The 25,180-nt window shown below is 40.0% G+C and overlaps 1 protein-coding gene across 2 annotated transcripts in view; it reads right to left on the bottom strand.

Moving 5' to 3' along the window:
* TAOK3 (TAO kinase 3) overlaps nucleotides 1-23,119 on the bottom strand; it is a 160,804-nt gene extending 137,685 nt beyond the window's left edge. Inside the window, exon 1 of one of the 2 annotated variants that reach the window (XM_066260470.1) lies at nucleotides 22,840-23,119. The gene's annotated coding sequence lies outside the window, so the exon portion shown is untranslated. Of the gene's footprint in view, nucleotides 1-12,523; nucleotides 12,673-22,839 lie in introns of those variants that run through there. The other variant, XM_066260471.1, reaches the window with a different exon arrangement.
* Between the last annotated feature and the right edge of the window lie 2,061 nt (nucleotides 23,120-25,180).

Below are 25,180 nucleotides of genomic sequence, written 5' to 3'. Positions count from 1 at the left end.
TCTCTCCCTCTCTCTCTCCTCTCTAAAAAAATGAATAAATAAAATAAAATAAAGAAATAAATCATGATCAACAAATAATACTATTTTAATACTATTAATAGTATTATAGCTTTAAAAATAATAGTTGTTTACTTTCCCATACTTAACACTATTTATTTCTCTTTCTGTCATGATTTTTTTTTAAATTTTCTTTTTACTTTATTAATTTTTAGAGAGGAGAGAGAGTGAAAGAGAGAGAGAGAGAGAGAGAGAGAGAGAGAAAGGGGAGGGAGGAGCAGGAAGCATCAACTCCCATATGTGCCTTGACCAGGCAAGCCCAGGGTTTTGAACTGGCAACCTCAGCATTCCAGGTCGACGCTTTATCCCCTGTGCCACCACAGGTCAGGCCTCTGTCATGATTTTTTAAAGTCTGAAGTCCCGTTATATTTACATTTTATTTTTTTAGCCCTTTATTGAATCATTTGGTATATATCCCCTAGCCAACTTCCTCTTGTTAATACCCACACCCCTTCACCTTGTCAAGGATAATTAGAATATGCTAACCAGTTAAAAAGATCACTTAGCAAATTTTACAAGCTTAGGCTCCTCAATCACCTAGTCATTAATTAAAATGATTCAAGCCTACTGAATCATATCTACTTTCTGGAAGCAGCTTCTAAACTTGTATTTATATTTACTGTAGTGATATAAATTTGAAGAAAGATTTTTAGTAAGATGAGAATGAAAATATGTATATTTTAAAGGTCAGATCAGAATAAAAAATTTTAAATCCTAAAAAATAGAATAAATTAAATGAAGGATAGATAGATAATAATGAACAAGAAATATTTGTTAATTAAATTATTATAGTGATTGGTCACTTTGGACAAATTCCAAAGTCTCTCTGCTCTTAATGGTGATTTTGAAAAGCTCATAGCCAAGAAATTAAGTGCAAAGCTTGAACAAAAAGATCGTGAATAGGCAGGAATATAAGAGGAAGGAAGGCTGATGACAGTCTCAGGGAAGAAGGGGAGCTGGAGTTCCTCTGGAGCAGATGCAGGCCGAGGAAGAGCCATGTGCTGAGGGAGATAAGTCTGCATCCTTTTTTAGCCCTTGTTGGTTGACTGAATTGTCAGACACTGCTAACTTGGGTTTCTAATAGGGGAAAGGGAAACATTCTTAGGCAATGGAAGCCTTTGTTGGGACACACAGTGTAATAATGCTATGCACCCACCCTATTTGAAAAAAATAATTAAACCATGTTCTTGGAAACTATGTTCTTATGGTCTGTCTGCTGTAGAACCACCGATAACGGGAAAGAAATGTAGACTTGTACTGGAGATAGAATAACTAAGGAGCTATTTAGAATAATTTCTAAGAAGATAACCTAAGGAAAAAAATCTACCTCGAATATAACAATGCTGGCTTGAAAATGATGAGAAGCAGTATATTTAAGACATAGAAATATGAGTATTTGTTAATATGGTATAATATATTGTTAAAGTTAAAAACACCTTATAAAACCATGTATGTAGTATAAACTTCCTAATTACTATTTAAAAAAAATATCTAAAAAAAAAAGTCTGGGAGGTATATATGTCAGACTATATTGGGTATAGAATGGTGATTTTCAACTGGTATGCCACAAGAGTTTTTAAAACATGCAATACCCAACCAATTTAGTTAGGGCGCTGACCTCTTTCCCCTTAGATTGTCAAATAAATGACAACAGCCAACACAACAATAGCTGTCTGGTATGAATGAATCAAAGTTATACCCATTTTGTTTTGTCAAATTGGCAAAAAATATACTTTTTGGTGTGATACAATTTTAGTAATTAGTTTATGTGTGCCATGAGATGAAAAAGGCTGAAAATCGCTAGTATAGAAGATAACTTTCTTCTAATTATTCACCTGTGCTTTCTATTTTTTAAAATAAAAAGCAAACCATAAATTTCTCAGCCCAAGTGGCCCTCAGTGGATGTGTGGATAAAAAAGCTGTGGTCCATTTACACAATGGAATACTACGCGGTTGTGAAAAACAAAGAAATCTCATCTTTTGTGACAGCATGGAGGGACCTGGAGATTATTACGGTAAGTGAAATAAGCCAGTCAGAGAAAAACAAATAACATATGATCTCACTTATATGCGGAATCTAATGAACACAATAAACTGATGAACAAAATAGAAACAGAGGCATGGACACATAGAACAAACAGACAGCTCAGAGGGAACAAGAGTGAGGGAACTGGATGAAAGAAGGCGAAGGAATTAGCCCAAAACACAGACACCGATAACAGTGTGGCAATAGCCAGAGGGAAAGGGGGCTGGGGACAAAGTAGAGGTGGACAAGGGGGGAAATGGGGATAGAAAGAGACTTTGCTGGGGCGGAGAGTGCACCATGTAGTGTACAGATGGTGTTTTGAGTTGTACACTTGAAACCTTTATGGTTTTGAACCAATGTCATCCCAATAAATGCAGTTAATAAAATAATTTTTAACAAAAAGAATTATGTAAGAGCTCTCTTGGGTCAAGGACTTCCTACAGTTTTGTGGGAAGGAGAAAACATTAAAAGAAATGAAGGAGCTCTGGCTGGTTGGCTCAGTGGTAGAGCGTCAGCCTGGAGTGTGGAAGTCCCGGGTTCAATTAACGGCCAGGGCACACAGGAGAAGCGTTCTCTGCTTCTTCACCCCTCCCCCTCTACTTTCTCTGTCTCTCTCTCCTCCTCCCACAGCCAAGGTTCCACTGGAGCAAAGTTGGCCCCGAGTGCTGAGGATGGCTCCATGGCCTCTGCTTCAGGCCCTAGAATGGCTCCGATTGCCCCGGAGCAAAGCACCAGAAGGGCCGAGCATTGCCCCCTGGTGGGCATACTGAATGGATCCTGGATGGGTGCATGTGGGAGTCTGTCTGTCTGCCTCTCCCCCGCTTCTCACTTCATAAAAATACATTAAAAAAAAAAAAAAAAGAAATGAAGAAGATCTCAGCTTCCATATCCACCCATTTACCAACAAGTCTTGCTAGGAACTCGCAACATCAGGACTAAAACTGATTTTGCAACATCTTCTAACATGCGATTTAAAATTTCACATTTGCAAGTATTCATTATTATTACTTTTAATGAAATAAACACTGTGTAGATTGAAATGTTGCCACAGTGCTTGCTACACTAGAGAACAACTCACTAACAAATTTCTATTCTATAGAAAATACAATAATATTAGTTTGGGGCATCTTTAGAGAGAATAAAACATTTATATATAAAATTCAAACTGAAGATTATAGCCTAATTTCTAAACAAAAAACTGTACTTGAGTTCCTACTATTATTAGCACTCAAAATACACAGCTTGAATAACTAGCAGGAAAAAAATGGACTCAATAGGCCTAGCTGGTAATCTGTGTATTACATCATGGAACTATGCTTTGGGGAGGAAAATGCATTTAAAAGCATAGGCAAAGATATATCCAACACACAGCTAAAGAAAGACATTTATGTAAGATAGAAAGACAGAATTTAATCTTTCTACTTATGGCTGAGGTAATTCAAATTAGTCATTTGTAGTATACTAATAAACATTAGTACTATAAATTCTACATTGAGGCCATTAAATGTAAGTTTCCTCAATATTTCTCCATTCCTCCTTAAAATTTCTCTGTGGCCCTGGCCGGTTGGCTCAGTGGTAGAGAGTCGGCCTGGCGTGCAGAAGTCCTGGGTTCAATTCCCGGCCAGGGCACACAGGAGAAGCGCCCATCTGCTTCTCCACCCCTCCCCCTCTCCTTCCTCTCTGTCTCTCTTCCCCTTCCGCAGCCGAGGCTCCATTGGAGCAAAGATGGCCCGGGTGCTGGGGATGGCTCCTTGGCCTCTGCCCCAGGCGCTAGAGTGGCTCTGGTCGCAACAGAGCGACGTCCCGGAGGGGAAGAGCATCGCCCCCTTGTGGGCAGAGCGTGGCCCCTGGTGGGCGTGCCGGGTGGATCCTGGTCGGGCGCATGCGGGAGTCTATCTGACTGTCTCTCCCGGTTTCCAGCTTCAGAAAAAAATACAAAAAAAAAAAAAAAATTTCTCTGTGAACTCAAATCACCTTCATCCTTGTCTTCCTTTGTTACGTAAACCACCTCTCCAATAAATGCAAAAATAAATGGCACAACAAATCAATGTTTTTCTTTCTTGCCCTTCTTCTTTCTCTCTAAAATCAATTTTTAAAAAAGTCTAGGTTCTTCCACTGACTTTGGGCAAACATCTAATCTCTGAATACCAGTGTACTCTGCTGTAAAGTGTGTGTGTATTTGTACCTACATAGTAATAGGAGTTACAATTCATTGAGATATTTGTTATATAAAGCACTATTGCAATATCTGGTACCTAGGAAGCACTCGATACCTAGCAACTGTTATTAATTATTTCCGCCCAAGTTTATATGACTGGTCTAAGTCTGAAGCATAACCAGGAGTAAATAAATTGTATTTTGTAAACTAGTTTGGGTAATTAGAATAGGGGATGATTCAGTGACCGTCCTGTGTGTTTTTTCCGGCATCATATGAATCTCCAGAGCATTGCATTAGTAAATAGTTTCATTTTCTGCTTATAAGTTTTTTGTTTTTGTTTTGTATCCTTCTGAAGCTGGAAACGGGGAGAGACAGTCAGACAGACTCCCGCATGCGCCCGACTGGGATCCACCTGGCACGCCCACCAGGGGCGACGCTCTGCCCACCAGCGGGCGATGCTCTGCCCCTCCGGGGTGTCACTCTGTCGTGATCAGAGCCACTCTAGCGCCTGGAGCAGAGGCCAAGGAGCCATCCCCAGCGCCCGGGCTATCTTTGCTCCAATGGAGCCTCGGCGGGAGGGGAAAAGAGAGACAGAGAGGAAGGAGAGGGGGAGGGGTGGAGAAGCAGATGGGCGCTTCTCCTGTGTGCCCTGGCCGGGAATCGAACCCGGGATTTCTGCACGCCAGGCCGACGCTCTACCTACTGAGCCAACCGGCCAGGGCTGCTTATAAGTTTTAAGAAAAGACATAGTCCTATTCAGCATTAGTACAAGGTCTGTCACAAGTAGATAATAAGTATTTAAAATAAATAAATGAATAAAGTTTATGGTGTTGCCTGACTGGTGGTGGCGCAGTGGATAGAGCGTGGGTCTGGGATGTTGAGGACCGAGGTTCAAAGCCCTGAGGTCGCCAGCTTGAGTGCGGATTCTTCCAGCTTGAGCGCGGACTCATCTAGCTTGAGTACAATGTTACTGCTTGAGCATGAGAGTATAGACATGACCCCATGGTTGCTGCCTTGAGCCCAAAGGTCGCTTGCTTGAAGCCCAAGGTCGCTAGCTTCAGCAAGGTGTCACCGACTCAGTTGGAGGGCCCCCCCACCCATCAAGGCACATATAAGAAAGCAATCAACAAACAACTAAGGTACCACAACTACAAGTTGATGTTTCTCATCTCTCTCCCTTCCTGTCTGTCTGTCTGTCTGTCTCTCTCTCTCTCTCTCTCTCACTAAAAAAGAAACAAACAAACAAACAAACAAACAAAAAAAGGTTATAGTGTTACTGGCTGCATCTGCAACCAAGCATCAACACAAAATCCAACGCATTCACTAGACATTTCCAAATATTCATACTTTTATTTATATAAAACATTCTGCATTTAAAAAGTTTTCGTTTGGGTGTACTATTTGTTCTTTGGCACAATTACAAAGGAAAACATAAATAAAAAAGGCAGGGGGTATAAAGCAATGCAGCCACTATGGAAAACAGTACAGAGGTATCTCAAAAAATTAAAAACAGAACTATCATACAATCTAGCAATTCCATTTCTAGGTATATATCCAAAGAAAATGAAATCATTATCTTGAAAAGACATCTGTACCTCCAAGTTCAATGCAGCATTAATAATAATAGCCAAGCCATGGCAACAATCTAAGTGTCTGCCGATGGATAAATGAATAAAGAAAATGTGATATATATATATATATATATAATTATGCAGCCATAAAAGGAAGGAAATCCTGCCATTTGTGACAACATGGATGAACCTTCAGAGCATTACGCTAAGTGAAATAAATCAGACCGAGAAAGACAAACACTGTTTGGTCTTACTTTATGTAGAATCTACAAGACCAGTGTTCTAACCCCAGAACTATGGAGATCTCGTCTTACATGAGAAAACTAAAAAAACCTAACTCAAAGATACAGAGAACAGATTAGTGGTTTTCAGAGGCAGTTAGTGGGCCGAAAGGTAAAAACTCATAAGATAAATAAGTTCTGGGAATGTAATGCATGGCATGGTGATTATACTTAGCTTTACTATATTGTGTATTTGAAAGTGGTTAAGAGAGTAAATCTCAAAATACTCATCACAAGGAAAAAACTTTGTAATAATGTGTGATGACTGATGGTAACTAAACTTAGTGTGGCAATCATTTCACAATATATACATATATCAAATAAATTTGTATACCTTAGATAAATGCAATGTTATATATCAATTATATCTCGATAAAATTGGGGCCTGACCAGGCGGTGGTACAGTGGATAGAGCATTGGACTGGGATGCGGAGGACCCAGGATCGAGCCTCCAAGGTTGCCAGCTTGAGCGCGGGCTCATCTGGTTTGAGCAAAGCTCACCAGCTTGGACTCAAGGTCGCTGGCTCAAGCAAGGGGTTACTCGGTCTACTGAAGGCCCGTGATCAAGGCACATATGAGAAAGCAATCAATGAACAACTAAGGAGTCCCAACAAAAAAACTGATGATTGATGCTTCTCATCTCTCTCCGTTCCTGTCTGTCCCTGTCTATCCTTTTCTCTGACTCTCTGGCCCTGTGTGTGTGTGTGTGTGTGTGTGGGGGGGGGGGGGGTTGGGAATGAAATAAAGAAGAGGAAATCATAGAAAAAGTTTTCATTTGGGTGGCATCAATACCAAAAAAAAGACATGTATTATTTTAGAAGATGAGACTGATTGAAAATTAAAGCAACAGACATCCAATTGAATTATCAAGTATTCCTATGTTAAGCTTCTGAGTATATACTTTGTCTTCCCTAATAGAATTTCTAATAGTTTTTTGAGGGCAGAGAATATGTAATCAATTTCAGTATTACACACAGTAGGAACTTAATTATACTTAAATTACTTAGAGAATTGGATAATTCCTGGTTCTATGAAATTTGATATATTTGATTTAGAGTGATAGTATAAAAAGTTGATAATATCAAACTAAATTTCCCCAAGTGAAGCTGGCTACTTTATTTTAAGAAAGGAAACAAAATCTCGTGTGTGTGTGTGTGTGCACGTATGAATACCTACATATAATAGATAACACATGTATATACATAATTACTCATTCAGCAAAAATGTCAGTCTTAACCAGTTACAAAATTATCTTTATTTGCCTCCTGTTGTTCTGTAAATGAGGTGACAGACTTGACTCAAATTGGAAAAATATTCAGGCCCCTTCAATATTACTAGGATTGTTGATTGCACCTTAGAAAGGTATAATGAAATAGACTTTCTTTTCTTTTGAATCAGTCAGGTACCTCAGCATTATGCTAGGAACTATGAAAGTTTTCATTGCAAGATATAGTCCTTGTATTCAGAAGGCTTACGTCATTAATAAAGATAAAACACTGAGTGATATAAGATATAGTGCACATTTTCATTGACTAATTTGCTAATTTAAAGGTCACTGAAGTTTGCACAAAACAGCAAGAGCGGAAATAGTCAGGAAAAGCTACAGACAGGAAGTAAATTTTACACAGGGTCCAGAAGACAAGGTAAAATCTGAGTAGGCAGGGAGAAGAGAGGAAGGCTTTCTGAGTGAAGTAAACAACAATACCAAAGGCACAGACTTGAATAAGTACAGTGTGTCTGAGGACTTCAATAGAGCAGAAGAATGGGCCAAAGAACATAAAAAATGAAGCTGGACAGAAGTGTGGGACAGATTAGAAAGAGTGTTGAAAATCAGGCAAAGGAGGTTAGATTTCATGCTATAAACAGGTCTGACCAGGTGGTAGCTCAGTGGAGTGTCGACATGGGATGCTGTGGACAAAATTCCAAACCCCAACGTCATGGGCTTCAGCACGGGCTCATCTGGCTTGAGCATGGGGTTGCTGGCCTGAGCATGGGATCATAGACATGACCCCAAGGTCATTGGCTTGAGCCCAAGGTCGCTGGCTTGAACAAGAGGTCACTGGCTCAACTGGAGCCCCCTGGTCAAGGCACAAATGAGAAATCAATCAATGAACAACAAGTTGATGCTTCTCATCTCTTTCCCTTCCTTCCTGTCTGTCTGTCTTTTTCTTGTGTGCACACTAAAAATACAAAAAATTAATGTGGAAAATAGGGATCCAATGAAGTGAGTGCATGCTGAAAGAGGAGCATTTAAAGAAGGTTAATCAGGATGAGTTGGAAAAAGGTAGAAATGAAGGAAAGCAGTTGTGGTACTCCAGGAATGAGGGGATAATGGTCTGCTTAGGACAGGTGCACAGAAATAAAGTGTATTTTAGCAGCAATGTGATGGGCCTTGAGACTGTAAAATTAGGGCATGCCAGAAACAAGGATGAGACATAGACTGTTCCACAGCTTGCCTACCAGGTAAAGGGGTTTTACCACAGATTAAGAGGACCCAGAAATTTCAAACACTAGACATATATATTCACAAAGCATACATGTTTTGCAAGGACCTATAAATAGTTTCATTGCTTTGTTTAGTAAACTTAAGGCAGGTGCCCCCAAATTTCATATCTTCTTTGCTAACACAGCCCCATGAAAATCTTCTCATGTAAAAATTAGTTGTTTTTCAGTAAATAAACCATTTTAACTGACCCATTACAGGATACGAACCCTCCCAGACTAAGATAATGAAAAGAGAAAAATATTCTTTTTTTACACTCAAATATATATTCTTCACTGCCTGCTTCCCAAGGAAAAATATACCCCCCCCCAAACCAAACTTTTTTCAGCTCATCTAAGATTTTAAGAGACAATCCTGACTATATTTGGTAGTGATCCAGTCAGATAAAAACAAACTCTTGAGAAAATGAATTAAGAAATCAGCACTTTGCCAGCTTGCTTTCCTGAATTATCAAATTTGAAGAAATTCTTAGAAGTGAAGAACAAAGAGAAAAATGTTACTAAAGTAAATTTGGCAGATTAGGTTTTTTGACTAATAAATATTTCAATCTATAATCGATTGATTCTCTGCTTCCTCTCTCCCTTGAGAATAGGCAGAAAGTAGGTAATATGTTAAGGGGATTACTCCCATGTTACATTCTAAATACTTCTATTACTATAACACCAATTCTATTATTTATACATGTTAGTGTGTGTAGTTTCATATATATATCTTTCCATGGTCATTTTCTGGAAGAGCTGTGAATAAGAACTGAAATGTCCCAAAACAGCAAGAATAAATATACCATTCACTGAGCTCTTCCTTCACAATGTGTGGCCAAACTCATGCTCTTTATTATATAATCTCATTTATTCCTCACAATAATCTCGTGAGGTAGGTACTGTGATTATGTCCATTTTACAGTTGAAGAAACTGAGGCTGCAGGAGTTAAGGGATTTGTATAAGGTCACTAAGCTAGTGAGCTAGTAAGTGGAAGGCATGTCCATCTAATATGCTCTTGTTAATCATTAGATTATACTGCCAACCTCAAACACATGTGATCAAAATGAAAAGTAAGAGATATAAGGGACCTGGACATGCTACTCACAGTGTAAGGGGTAGCATCAATTCTAATAACTGCGTCAGTGATACAAATGGGTAGACTCCCTGACTCACTTCTAACCTTTCCTTTTAATACAGAAAACACTGCTCTATTCCTGAAGAATGGGACACAGTGATGAAATGAGAATTAACTGTCTCCTCTTTTAGTAGGACACTCACATTACATTACAATTTGATGGCATTGACAGGATCTCAATTTGGTCACATTTTAAAAAAATGCTCCCACTTAGATCAGCCAGGTCAAAACTAACTAGGCTGGCTAATGACATCAAAATGTTTAAAAAAGTAATTTTCTTAGTAGAATAGTCCATGATCTGAACAACCTATGTAACTCCTTCCAGCGACCCTGAAACAGAAACTAACCTCTCAGTAAAAAAATACATTCATAAGACACTTCTAAAAATAACTCTCCACTGTAATTCCCTCCTTATGCATCTGGACAGAGATGTCATATTTCTCCCACAGAGCTTCCTTTTATGTTGCAACAGTAATAATCTCAATTTCAAACTGAACCAGAACAATTGAGAATTACAAACTCCTTTGTAAGATGTGATTTTTAAAAATTAGTATTTTATACAAATTGTTTAAATATGATGGGACACTTTATATTTTAACTCTGCAATATTTTAACTAGAAAATGAAGCGATTATAGTTTAAGATTTTGTATCCCCCCACCCCTCTTTGTTCTGCTAACACATGGTCTTCCAAAAAAGGATCAGTATGATCTTTGCAGACTACAGATAAAGAATATGACCATGAGGGAAAAGAAATAGAGAATATGACCATGGGAAAATAAAGAATAAAACAGTAAGCACATGTCAAGTTATTCAGAAGTTTAAAATTTGTCATCTGTATATGAAACCAGCAAACAGTTGGTTATATAATTGGTTCAGTTATAACAGGTTAAATGAACATCCTATTAAATAAATTAATAGGACGCAGTTGGTAGCTTCCACTTTTTCCTCCAACTAATGGTATTTTGGCAGGCAGCAATATAATCTGCAATAATCTGTCACTGCTCTGAAGCCCCACCCACATCCTCTGCCCCGGCCCCATTCAAACTAGGACTGGGATACATCTGGAGTGCTAATATAACATTCAGACAATCATAAAAGTCCTCTCTATTTATAAAAACTAAGATCTGTATAATTGGTATTTTTAACGTTCATCAATTTGAAGGGAAAAAAACATCCTATGTGATACCACATTTTAAAGATTATTTGAATGCTTTAATTTCATTTTTATATATTAGAAAGAATTGAGCACCCAAATCAATAGTATTCACTGCAATACTTCCTGAATGAAAAATGCATCCTAAGTACCTGTAAAAACTTTAATTTACACATCTAACATGTAATGAAGTAGGAATCTGAAAGTCAGTGTTACACACATTTCATTTAAACCTTGTTCTAAGAGCCTAGTGAAGTTGGTAAAGAAACTATTAAGGTAGATTTCCTGGTTTAAAAAATATTTTTGCATTAACTGTTTTGTACTAACTTCTTAATATACAAACTATGAGATACTAAGTTAAAAATGATCTACTTTCCTACTTTATCTAATTCCATTTCATAGAGTAGTCCCATAAATTATTACATTATTGCTAAGACATTTTATTTTTTTATATTTAGTAAGTAACATCTTATGTATTTAAACAAAAAAAATTACAAAACAAAGTAAATGTGATAAAATCTTCTGACTTTTCTGTCTCTAAATTTGGTATTACATTCAAGAAATTACTCTGGTCTCTCTCCTATTTTCCCATCTGTAAAAGAAGAAAAATAGGAAGTGACTTTATTTTTAAAAATCTCTAGGATGAACAGTATGCCATTTTGAGTAGCTTAATTTTAAAATATTGTTTTCAGTAATAATATAATAATTAGAATAAACTGCATCTATTTAATAAACTTAGTGTGTAGCATATTTAAATTGTAAAAGACTCTTCTGACAAGATTTTGATATTTTATTTGCAGCTCGGTATTTGCCTTATTTATCCAGCAGGAAGGGGAAAATATTTTTTTTAAAAAGATTTCCACTATTATTTATTTGTAGAATATCAAACTACACATTAAAATAAATAGAGCATATGAATCCAGTGACTTGAGGTTGATTACTCTCAGCTGGACTTTGAGCTAAGGCCATAGTCACATGAAATTCTACAAAGAGCTTATTAACAATATTTAGACATAAACCATATTTATAATAAAATGCTGAATATAAAACAAAACACTAAGCTTATAGCAGCAGATCTTCTCAAAAGCACGTCCTAGATTTCCAGTCCAACACACTAACAGACTTTAAAAAATTCTTTATTTAGCTACAGCAATAATAAGATTGCCCCCGAGGTGGCTTTGTTTTACAAGCTGCCCCTTGATCACTTAGGAAAGATAAAACTCAACTTGAGTTGTAAGAACAACACCACGCTATCAGCACCTTCATCCCGAGAAAGGAAGTTATTACAGACAGTTTTATAAATGAGGCTTGAAGAGAGTACTTCCTGGTCAGACAGTTAACGGCAACAGCATTTTCTACAGCTTTTATATTTCGACATTTTGAAAACAACTTTCTAAAAACTTTTCCTGAATCTTCACCAGTTCCTACCAAAGAGGATAACTAGCTCAAGCTAAACAAATAAGTAAAAATCTACGAAATTCTACCAACGTCTACCAGTATGGAATGAGGTAACTACCAGAACTGATTATTATAATTGATAATAATATCAACTTAGGTTTTAATTTCTGCACCTCCATTTGTCCCCCACCCTGTGTACCAGAATGAGGTTTCCTGGGACACATTAGAAAAGAAAGAAATTAAAGGAAGACAACTCACCAATTCCTTGATAATGAAGAAAATGCAAATAATTCACATTTTTTCAGATTTAAAGTTAATTATTTTTTAAACTTATACACATATATAAAATCAAGAAACTTGTACAATCCTAATAAGGAACTGCAGATAAAAACAGCGTGACCTGGGCACTGCACATTACTATCGGTATTGAGAGCTTAAGTTATTTCCTGTTACAACTCCCATTGGTTCCCACAGGTACAAGTGCCTATGGGTGTTGCCCATTCACCCCTCCTTTTTTAAGTGAACCACTAAAGGAGATTTCAGGTTGGCACAATCAATGCTAAGAACTATTAGGGCAGAACTATCTTGGGCTAATAATACCAACAGCCTCCCAAACTAGGCTGATTGTGAATTAATAATTACCTAATTCAAAAGGGCTGGGGAAAATTTATTTCGACAGACTCATTATTTTTCTAAGATGCACTGTTACTAAGAATGTATGTGACTTCACTCAGCAAATATGTATTAACTGCTTTCTCTGTGCAAAGCACTGTTCTAGGCACTAGGAACACAGTAATGAACAAAACAAAATCCCTGTGGTCATTCATACCCTATTTAGCAGACTTTCGATGATTTCATATTCGTATAATGAGAAAACTTGCATAAAGGCAGAGACTAAAAAACTTTGTATGGAGATTTAGAAAGTCCATGTAGTACTAAATAGCACTGTAGTTCAGGCTACCACCTTAAACCTAAAAGAACTTTTCCAGACCCCAGTACAAAAAAGTAGGAGTCTTTATGTTTTTACCGTTTCAAAAAGGCCCTGTTGGAAGCACTGGTATATGTTTCAGTAGGGAAGAGGAAAATCTTCTCACCATGAGTCACCAATGATTAAGTTCTTTTAATTCAGGCTTAAAACACATTTCAAACTCAATTACTTGTTCATGCAGAACACTGATAACCTAAATTAACATCAGAAGCTTGATTTGACCAATTAATAGTGTTCATATCAGCATCTAACAAAAACAAGTTAAGTACTTTGAATGGGATAATGTCTTTCTACTAAATTTTATTGTAATTTTGGTCTTACTGTCTTTAATGCCTAAGGGTCAAGTCAGCAAGCTTCCATTAGATTTTGTCACAATGAACAGTTTTCTTAGATTTTAGCCAGAGTGAGACACTCTGAAAATATAGTGTGGTGGTAGGAATGGATTTTATTTGCAGTCAATAAAACAAATATATAGTAAATTCAAGAATGGTAAAAAAAAAAAAAAAAAAAGTAAAACCCAGAGAGTAAAATGTACAGATAAACTCTGCTCTTCCAATTCTTCTATATTTTACCTTCTTAGGGTTTTACTTCCTTATGCTTAAAATAAAAACTTTTTAGCCAATACATTGGAGAAAGTCCAAAAGTCAAGTGTATCTATAATCAACAAATACTTATTGAGCACTTGCTACATGTTAGACATTGTTCTATGAATTGGGGATACAGCAATGAATAAACACAGATCTCTGCTTCCATAGACTCTAAATTCTAACAGGGATATAAGCCAAACAAGTAAACAAAATACAAAATATTTGTTATGTTGGAAGGTAGTAAGAACTATGGAAAAGAATACAATATGAGAGGTAGGGATAACAATAAGTTTATTTGTTCACAGTTACAAATTGCTTATATGACAAAGAAATTTTGTTTTGAAGACCAGTTTTAGAGCTTTCCCAGCCTCCACCTCTAACTCAAGAGAACAACCACCTTCTGTTGCAAATGACAGAGAATTTTATTTCAATTGTTGCTAATACCTAGCAAAAGGAAAACAAACTTCCAAAGATCTGAAATTAAAACCCATTTCTTACTGACAAAACCATTACTCAAGGAAACAAAACTAATCCCAAACACTCAAAGTCAAAGGTCACTGTAGGAACCATTTATTTGCTACCACTGCCATTGGATTTAACAACTGTGAAGTTCAGAAGTGAATTCTTCACATTAGAATGATCCCCTAGCCTGACCTGTGGTGGCTCAGTGGATAAAGCATCGACCTGGAACGCTGAGGTTGCCAGTTTGAAACCCCAGGCTTGCCTGGTCAAGACATATTGGAGTTGATGCTTCCTGCTCCTCTCCCCACCCCAAATGAATAAATAAAAATAAATCTTAAAAAGAAAAAAGATCAGCCTGACCACGCGGTGGCGCAGTGGATAGAGCTTGGACTGGGATACAGAGGACCCAGGTTCGAGACCCCCAAGGTCACCAGCATGAGTGCGGGTTCATCTGGTTTGAGTAAGAGCTCACCAGCTTAGACCCAAGAGGTTACTTGGTCTGCTGCAGCCCCACGGTCAAGGCACATATGAGAAAGCAATCAATGAACAACTAAGGTGTCGCAACAAAAAACTAATGATTGATGCTTCTCATCTCTCTCCATTCCTGTCTATCTGTCCCTATCTATCCTTCTCTCTGTCTCTGTAAAAAAAAAAAAAAGGAAAAAAAAAGAAAAAAACATCACTGTTACCTGCACTAGCAGCAATAAATATATTAAAATACTATCTTTGAACCTAAAATGAGTATTTAAATGTAATACAATTCAACAAATATTTACTGAGCAGGTACTAGTTATAAGACAGTTGGTTAGATGTATTAGACCCTGTCCTTTTAAAACCAATACGATGGACATCTTGGAAGGATAAGACAAGTACAAACCCTATACTAGAATCCTAGAGAATATTAGTGTAATAAGAAAGTGAACAAAGCAAGTACACAGGGAATTCAAAGGAGCGAGTGGGAAGGAGGATGATTGGAGAAGGCCTCTTGAAAGATGACACTGGAGGTAGGTCTATAAAATGAGGGACAGAAGGCATTCTAGGGGGAAAACAGCAGGAACAAAAACCTGAAGGTGGCAAGTAAGTAAATGCTCGGCCAGTAAGCAGCCCAGTAGGCCAGTCCGATTGGGGCATAGGAAATTATATATAGGGGCAATAGGAACCTAAAAACAGGTTGATAAATCTGTACTGAACTCAGTAGGCCATGGGGAATTATTAAAGGATTTGAACATGAGAGTGACAAATTCAGAGTTTGACTTTAGAGAGAATAAGAGAGCAACTGTAAATGCAGGAAAGAGGAAAACGAAAAGGAGGCTGAAACCTGGTCACAGCATTTCTTCCCTCGCACCTTATCAAGGCTCTCATTAGCTCCTTCCTGAACCTTTGAGAGTTATAAACTAGAAAGTATACCGAGTTAAAACCTGGATCTAGGTCACAGCAGTCAATGCCACTGTCTGTATGACTTTGGGAAGTCACTCACCCTTAGTGTCTCAATGTGTGAATCTATTAGTTATTCTTTGTTGGTGTCGGGAGCCATGAATTTCAGCAAATAATTAGATACTGGGAGTAGAACAAAAACAGCAACAAAAAATTGTTTCACGTGATTAAAATAAAAAGCAGCTACCATTTATTAAATACTTCCTGTGTGTTTGTCACTGTGCTTGGCACTTTACATAAATTGCTTCATTTGTTCCTTAGAAGAATCCCATGAGGTATGTATTAATGAGAACTTTAAGACTTAAGTAACTTGCCCAGTGCCAGCCAGCTGGCATAGTGACAAAGCCACGATAGGTACCTAGGTATCTGAGGCTAAGGCCCTTTCTCCTTCCAATTTAGCATTGTTTCTTTTCTTTTCTTTTTTTTTAAGTGAGAGGAGGAAGATAGAGAGACTGACTGCCGCATACACCCTGACTGACCGAGATCCACTGGGCAAGCCCCTGCTGGGGCCGATGCTCAATCAACTCAGCTATCCTCAGTGCCTAGGCCGATGTTCGAACCAATCAAGCCACTGGCTGCAAGAGGGGAAGAGAGAGAGAGAAGGTGGGGGGGGGGGTAGGTGGTGGGAAGAGAGAAGTAGATGGTCCCATCTCATGTGTGCCCTAACCAGGGATCATAACTCGGGATATCCACAGGCCAGGCTGATGCTCTATCCACTGAGCCAACTGCCCAGGGCACATTCTGTTTCTTAATATGGTAGATAAATAAGGTTGTTTGTTCTTGTGTTCCAAAAAAAATCACTGCCTCTTTTACCACCCTTTTGATATACAAAAAGGTCTCAGTGAGGATAAGAAACAAAATATGGACATAAATATAATCTACTTATTTGTTGAGGATTAATTTATTCACTCATTCATTTCATATTAACTGAGCATCCTTCATACTTTGTGCCTGGTACTATACTTGGCACGGCGGATGCAAAGGTAAGTTGGACCCATATCTGCCCTCAAAGTGCTTACAGGCTAGTAAAAGGTAAAACACTTGTAAATAAGGAACTGGTATACAATGACATAAGAGAATCATTTTGCACAAAAGACAATGGAAGAATAAAGGTACCTAAAGCAAAATATTGTAATTTTGTATTTCAGCTATTAAATCTTGACTTAGGTCATTTGAAAATTATACTTATGTGGTTTTTGGAAATATTTGTATATTTATACACACAGCCTTCAAAAAATAAAGGCTAATGTCCATAGCAGATGTAAAATTAGCCATGAACTATGATTCTGGTTTTGTGTGTTGACTGTCAAGACTAATTAGGTGATTAGTTTATTTAAGAAAAGCATTCTGCCTTGATTAGTGTCATCTATTGTAATGGGTAAATAAAATGTATTTGAATTGTCATAGTCTTGATTGCTATCGATATAAGCTAGTGTCAATATACGGAAAGTGAAACATACTCCATAAAAATAAATATACACCTGGTGAGTCCTGGTTTGATTTAGGAATAAAAAGTTATCCCATTGTCCATCAAAAATAGTGGAAGAGCCTGACCGGGCGGTGGCGCAGTGAATAGAGTGTCGGACTGGGATGCAGAAGACCCAGGTTCGAGACCCCGAGGTCACCAGCTTGAGCGCTGGTTCATCTGGTTTGAGCAAAAACTCACCAGCTTGAGCCCAAGGTCACTGGCTCGAGCAAAGGGTTACTCGGTCTGCTGAAGGCCCCCGAGAAAATCAATGAACAACTAAGGTGTCGCAATGCGCAACAAAAAACTAATGATTGATGCTTCTCATCTCTCCGTTCCTGTCTGTCTGTCCCTCTCTATCCCTCTCTCTGACTCTCTCTCTCTCTCTGTCCTGTAAAAAAAAAAATAGTGGAAGAAAGTAAAACTAAACTCTTTCAATGAATACTTTGATAACTGACTAATTAAATAGTAAGCATAACAAAACATACAAGGTGGGGTTGATGTTGTTACCCACCATTTCACTGAGGCCAGAGGTGAAGTGAAAGAGCCTGAAACACTAGACTCTAGCTTGCAAATTCCATGTTGTGAGCTAAACACACACGGGCCACATCTCTTTGTTTAATGGGAGTAGGCTTTGCTAGGTATAAAATGTTCATTCCAAGGCACATCTTTTTCTCACTCACTCTGGGGATGAAAAATGTGTATTTGGGAGATAACTGGTAATGGTTAGGAGACTGTTTCATGTTAAATCAAGAAACTGACCCTTCAGTCTTTGTGTTGTAATGCAGAAAGAACTTAGAAAGACTTGAAATATATTTCAAGTCTCAAGTCAGACAAATCTTAAGTCAGAAAAAAATAATTATGTTGACTTATAAAGTACGTAAGTTTAACAACATACAGGGGTGGGCAACAGTAGGTTTACAGTTGTAATATAAATAATACAATAATTAATAAATAATACAAAAATAGACTGTATTTAGGATACTTACATCTGTAAACCTACTTTTGTCCACCTCTGTATAGCTGGAATGATAAAATTCATCAACTTAATTTCTACTGGTTATCATAAAAATTCTAAACAGTTGTTTTTCATTTGAGGCCCACAGTTTAGAAACGAGTTAGATCACATTTTGGCCTATAAATAAACATATCTAATCTATAATTATAGTTAGATGGGTGGTATTACTTATTATTATTTTTTTTACTAAGCTAAGTTTAAGAAACAGTAACAACATTTTAATATACCCTCATAAATAACAAAGCAACCAATTAAATGGCTAAATATAAGGCTAAATAATTACAAACTAAACACCCTATGGTGAAATGCAATTAATTTCACAATTCCCACAACTCAAAATTACTAAATCAAAACTATTCTCTGGTTGACAAGAATCTCTCATTGAAGAATAAAAAGAAATCTGAAAATATTTTTCTCTTGGGGGAGTCGAACAACACTTTCAGGTGGAAACTTTCTTTCAGTCTGTTTTCTTTCTTGGGGGAAAGGAAGAAACAAAGAGTGGAGAAAAAGATTATAAAGGAAAGAGGCTTTTTAAAAAAGACTCCAAAATAAAAGTACCAATAGTTGGTTTTCATTCATTCTCCTATACTACTGAAACCAACACATTTGAACACTGGCAAGCAATGAGAACTTTCATTCAAGCTGGCTTAAACATTAAAATGAGATATTAAAGTAGACTCTTGAGATTACAATGGTTTGACTGTATAGGACTCAAGTAGTAAAGAAAGTGTGAAATGGGTTATTGTATTTACTGGGCAGCACTTGCATCCTGCTAAACTAATAGTTTAAGAACTACAAACCAAAAAGAACTTGCATTCTGTGGTTGCTGTAACTATTGATGTGGAATGTACAGCTCCTTCTTAATCTCTGCTTTTGATTACATTTTTTAATGGAAAAGAAACAGTGTAAATGAGCATAGGTGTAATGACTTCACATATTTATAGTTCTTCTAGTATTTTATTTTGTGAAACAAATGAAAGTAAATTCCCATAGAATTCTTACCCTTCTCTCCTCCAGGAATAAACAGTTATTATAGGTCCCACCCATCACTAAAAATTCTATTACAGTGAATCTCTCTTTAATATCTCTGGATCAATATCATAACGTAATGTGGTTGAAATGACTGCTTTAGTAATCATTCAAGGGAGTATAAGAATCCTTTCTTTTCTTACAAGGATGTAAATTTCCTGTTTTATCTTAAGGAACTACCATTTGTACGAGTCAAAAATGAGCTAATAAGTGTGATGAAAGAGCTTATCTACTCAAACAGTTCTGTTACTTTGTAGAATTACTGGTACTGAGACTCCCAATCCTTCCACAGACCATTTCACATGTTACATGCGCTGCATAGTGAATATATGTCTTATTCTTACTTGAATTCTACCCAGGGTCCTGGAAAAATAAATTTAATGTAAAAAAATTACATTTAATACATGTTAAATATAGTTTTCTCATATTTAAAATTTGTGTTTGCTTTTTTTTAAATTTTTTTATTTTACAGACAGAGAGATTCAGAGTGAGGGACAGACAGGAACGGAGAGATGAGAAGCATCAATCATAAGTTTTTTGTTGCGCGTTGGGAGACCTTGATTGCTTTCTCATATGTGCCTTGACTGCGGTCCTTCAGCAGACAGAGTAACCCCTTGCTCGAGCCAGTGACCTTGGGTCCAAGCTGGTGAGCTTTTGCTCAAAACAGATGAGCCTGTGCTCAAGCTGACAACCTCGGGGTCTCGAACCTGGGTCCTCCGCATCCCAGCCCGATGCTCTATTCACTGCGCCACCACCTAGTCAGGCATATTTGCTGTTTTTGTTTCTCTTATCTGCATGACTTCTAGTTCTAAGATGAGGACTTCCGATTGGTAGATTTTTTATAACCACATGAAGTTCCATACTTTCTGAAGCCAGATAAGAAGTGGTCTGGCCTTGGCTGTGTGGCTCAGTGGTAGAGCATCAGCCTGGTGTGTGGATGTCTTGAGTTTGATTCCCTGTCAAGGCACACAGGAGAAGCGCCTATCTGCTTCTCCATCACTCCTCTTGCTTCTCTCTTTCTCTCTCTCCTCCTGCAACTGTGGCTCAATTGGAAGAGTTGGCCCCCAGCGCTTAGGATGGCTCCATGGCCTCCGCCTCAGGCCCTAAAAAATGGCTTCAGTTGCAACGGACCAAGTGCCCTAGATGGGCAGAGCATCGCCCCCTAGTGGGCTTGCCGGGTGGATCCCAGTTGGGGAGCATGCGGGAGCCTGTCTCTGCTTCCCCTCCTCTCACTAAATTAAAAAAATAAAAATAAAAAATAAAGAAGTGACCTATATAAAATAAAATCCCCAAATGCACATGTCATCTAATACCACCCTGCTAAAGATAACTTCTGAAAGTTGGGTCTTGGATTTAAATAAGTAAGCCTTCCACATTAAGTCGCTGGGAAAGAACACAGTCCTTATTTCTTTTAGTTGAAGCTGCCCCCTACTAACCATGGACAAAGGTCTCTAATAAAACATATTCTAAGCCCTGGCCGGTTGGCTCAGCGGTAGAGCGTCGGCCTAGCGTGCAGAGGACCCAGGTTCGATTCCCGGCCAGGGCACACAGGAGAAGCGCCCATTTGCTTCTCCACCCCTCCGCCGCGCCTTCCTCTCTGTCTCTCTCTTCCCCTCCCGCAGCTAAGGCTCCATTGGAGCAAAAATGGCCCGGGCGCTGGGGATGGCTCTGTGGCCTCTGCCCCAGGCGCTAGAGTGGCTCTGGTCGCAACATGGCGATGCCCAGGATGGGCAGAGCATCGCCCCCTGGTGGGCAGAGCGTGGCCCATGGTGGGCGTGCCGGGTGGATCCCGGTCGGGCGCATGCGGGAGTCTGTCTGACTGTCTCTCCCTGTTTCCAGCTTCAGAAAAATGCAAATAAATAAATAAATAAAACATATTCTAAACCCGAAACAAAGATATCTAAATAACTGAATGATCTAGATGATCTAGTAATCACATTCACCATCATTTGCTAACTCTGTTTCTGTAAAAAATAAAGTTGCAAAGAGAGAGGTGAAGAGAAGCAACACACAGAGAAAAACAGGTGAAAACTCACCTCAAAACTGCTGGGTTCAACTGTAACAAAGCATGTGCATTCAGGAGACCCTTTGAAAGGTAGTACGGGCAGTATTAACACATCCTAAGTACTCTGAACCACCAGCCTGGTCATGAGTTTAGTTTTCACATGCCTCTAAGTAGGAGTCTGCCCCTAGTCGTCCCGCCCCTCACCCCTGCATTGCTTTCCTCTATTTGTTTTAGCATTTTAATAGATACACATTTGCCTCCCAGCAGGGCATAGTGTCAGGTTTAAATAGGCTTATCTCTCTCCTAGACTTGCCCTGGAATTATGCCTAGAGCTCTGTCCTGGTCACTTTTAGGATGAGAAATCTCATTGGAAAGGGCTGTTTGTTAAGTGTAGCAACTCCAAGAGCTCTTTCCAAACTTTAGTTTGACCTTCCCACTACCTGCAACACGTCAAAGTTACACAGTCAAACTTAGTAGACATTCCTTTGTCTCTGCATTTGTAGACATTGATACCGTTGGGCTGCCAAACCTGAAAAAGTTTCTTAGGTCCTTGTTGAATCTAAGATGAAAAAAAAAAAAAGTCTACCAAAATAAACATCCGAATCAATCCCCAGCAGGGGTCTCCAAAAGGATCCTTTGCCCTTTCAACTTGTTTGGGATGGGTGGACGAAGTCCCCTCCCACTTATCACGTCCCGACTAAGCTGTGAAGGCCAGGAAGCCCCCTCACTTTCAAGGTATCCACGCCAAACTCGAAGAAACGGATGGGAAGGGCCAGGGAGCAGGTCCCTCTCGGTGTTTCAAGACACCGGTGCCCCGGCCAGCCCCTCCAGCCCGTGCGTTCTATACAGACGTTTCATTACATAATCCCTGTTCCACCGAGTCACCCACGGAGTCACGGGGGCCCCGGCTGTCCCACGCCTTGCGCGCTACCCTCAGGGAGCTCGGCTGACTGCAGACCCCGCGGCTGGCACTGTCCCATCTCCTCTGCGCAGCCGGCTGCTCCGGTCGCCCCGCGCAGCGACCCGGACCCAGGCACTCCGGCCTCGCCCCTGCACGGCCCGGGCGAGCTCAGAGCCCCTCTCGGTCCCCCGCCCCGAGACCAGCTGGCCCGGTCCCTCTCGGGGACCTATCCCCCCACGACCTGCTGTCCCAGGCACTCTCGAGGTCCCCTTTCCCGTCAGACCCGCTACCCCGACCGCATCAGAGCTGTTGTCCCAGCCGCTCTCGGGGACGCCCCTCAATCTCGCTGTCCCACCCGTCGCGGGGACCCTCCCTCACACCTGTCCCGCTCCCTCTCGGGGTCCCTTCTCTTCAATCCCGCTGTATAGACCCTCTCGGGGTCCCTTCTCTCCAGACCCGCTGTACGGACCCTCTGGGGGTCCCCCTCAGACTCACTGTGCCCTGCCTCTCCGGGGGTCCTCCCTCGGACCCTCTGCCCAGCTCCTCCAGGAGTCTCCGCACCCCAGTTTGGCTGTCAAAGTCGCTCCCGGAACTCCCTTCACATGGGCGCTCGCCAACTTCATTCCGCCCAGGGTCCCCTCGCCTCGGCTCACGCTGTCACCGCCCCGAGCCCTGGTGCTCTCACCTCAGACCTGCTGTCACCACCCCGGCCCGGCGTCGCTGCCGCTTCCTCTCCCACACTTGTTCCCGAGTCGCTTCTGCCGCTTGTCCCCTGGAGGATCCCTGACTCCGATCGCTGAGTGCCCGGGCCGGCCGCGCGGAGCCTCCGCCCGCGGTCTTTGCGACGCGTCCCACTCCCTCACGCAGGACTCCGCCACCACAGCCACTGCCCGGCGCCACACCGACCCTCCCGCGGCCGCCGCTGCTGCTGTCCGAGGTGCGGCTCTTGCTAGGGGTGGCCAATCGCACCCGACTGCGCCGAGCGCGCTCCGCCCCACGGTCTCAGTCCGCCCGCCCCCCGCGCCCCCGACCACGCCCCCAGCTCGATTCTGATAGGTTCTCTACTGACCTTCCTTGATCGCGGGGCACAGGCCTGGGACCGGATATAGGTACTTGATTGAAGGTGCCTGAGAAGCCGAGAGTTCGATGGCGCCTGCGGATTGGTGGAGTTGACGGTGGGCGGGGTGCTGTGGGGCGGGGCTTCTTCAGACGCGGAAGACCTTGCTAGTTCAGTTACTCACGGTCCCGCTTGGGGTGCGGTCTTTCTTGTTTGCCTTGCACCGGAGTCAAAGTTCATGGCACTCCTCCCTGCGCCTTTACTTTTCTTGGGAGACTCCCAGAGGCCAAGGCCCTCTCGGGACTCCTCTGGACCACCCTGTTAGAGGCTTTGAGGAGAACCCCATTCTTACGCTAGACCTTGCACAGCTTTCTAAATAATTCTGCCAGAAATCATTATTGCATTTATTCACTCAGGACTTGTAAATGTTTCCTGGATTTAAACTATTTTTTTTTTTGTGTGTGTGCCTTTCTCAGGAAGCTGCCCTACCTTGTATTTCGTTTAATAGACTTCGGTTTAATGCTCTTGGAAACAGAAATATGCTAGATGCATGCTCTGCACAGCTAAACAACACTGATGGAGCACATTTTGATAGGTACAAGGGCAAAGCTGTAGAAATAATCAGTTTGTGGGTTTTGATCATCATTATTACAGGCGGAACCGGAACTATGTGTAGGGGAAACTTTGTTAACTACAGCAAGGTTTCAGCAAGCCTAGTCAACATATTCTTTTACAGATCCACGTGTTTTAATGGTCTGCGTGAACAAATGGCAAAAGTATAATAAACTTCGACCGAAGTGCAACTTGTGATAACCAGAACCCCTTCTTGACCCAAGGTGAGAGATGGAGCCTGCCAGGGGCGAAAGTGCATACTGTTCCACAGAGCTTTTCTGTTTTTGTGATTATTTTGTTGATTAAACAATACAGGAAACTGGAAACTGCTACTCTCACCCCTAAACCCCAAAGTTTCTGGACTTTGACAATTAAGTGTTTGTGAAGAAATTGTTTCGTTTAGGAAACAGTTTGATCCCAAGCCTTGTCCTATGTGTATATAGGATTTCACGCTCAGAAAACTCTCCACCATTAACTCATTTTTGTTAACTCCCACTGACAAAATTTGTGTTCTAAACACTATAATTTCCCTAGTGTTTAAAATCACATCCCATTCTAATTACAATGTTTCCCTTTCAAGTTTGAGTGTTAGGATCCATAGAGAGGGCCTGTGAAAAGGGGGCTGGCAGGACCTTAAGACTAATTCTGAAGTAGATGTCTGCCGAGCAAAGTAACTGCGTGACATTTGGGGAAGGGTTGCAAAGACATTTCAAGCTGGTAAAACTTAGCTTTGAGGGAACTGGATTTTGATAGGTTTAGAAAAACTGTCCCAAATCATTATATTAAAATAGCTAGGTCCTCCTTCTCTAAAGAGTATTTATGAAGAGCTCATCCTACCAATTCTAAAGTTGGCAATATGGATTGGAAGAAATGGGGTAAGTCTTTACTACCCAAGTGTTCAGTTGTGTCTATTCATGTAAAAAAGAAAATGCATGACCATTAACAGATGGTATTTGCAATCAAGAAAACAGAACACCTAAGCAAAATAAAAATCCAGGTGTCTTGAAAGGAAACCAATTAGCAATGGCATCAACTTTTTTTTGATGCATTATATCAATGAACTCATTTCTAAAATGTCGGTGCTTTTTCTGGTCTGTGATTACTGTTATGGATAGGAACTCAAGTTGCTCAATATAGTTGATTACAAAAAATTTAGATGTGATCTAACAGCATAAAAACAGAAAATGACATCACCCTTTGGACAAGAGACAGTTCTGAAATCTTAGTTTATATATAGACGGTGGTCTTACAATGAGCCCTGAAAATGACTCTTATTTAGACGGGGCTTCAGAAAGATCTCTGAACTTCTTGAAAGACATCGCAGCCATTACAACTTGGAAATTCTTGAGTTTTGTTG

Source organism: Saccopteryx bilineata, chromosome 2 (assembly GCF_036850765.1).
Source record: "Saccopteryx bilineata isolate mSacBil1 chromosome 2, mSacBil1_pri_phased_curated, whole genome shotgun sequence".
Taxonomy (NCBI): Eukaryota; Metazoa; Chordata; class Mammalia; order Chiroptera; family Emballonuridae; genus Saccopteryx; species Saccopteryx bilineata.
Note: the sequence above shows the minus strand (reverse complement) of the source record. Positions and strands in the feature narration are given on the sequence as shown.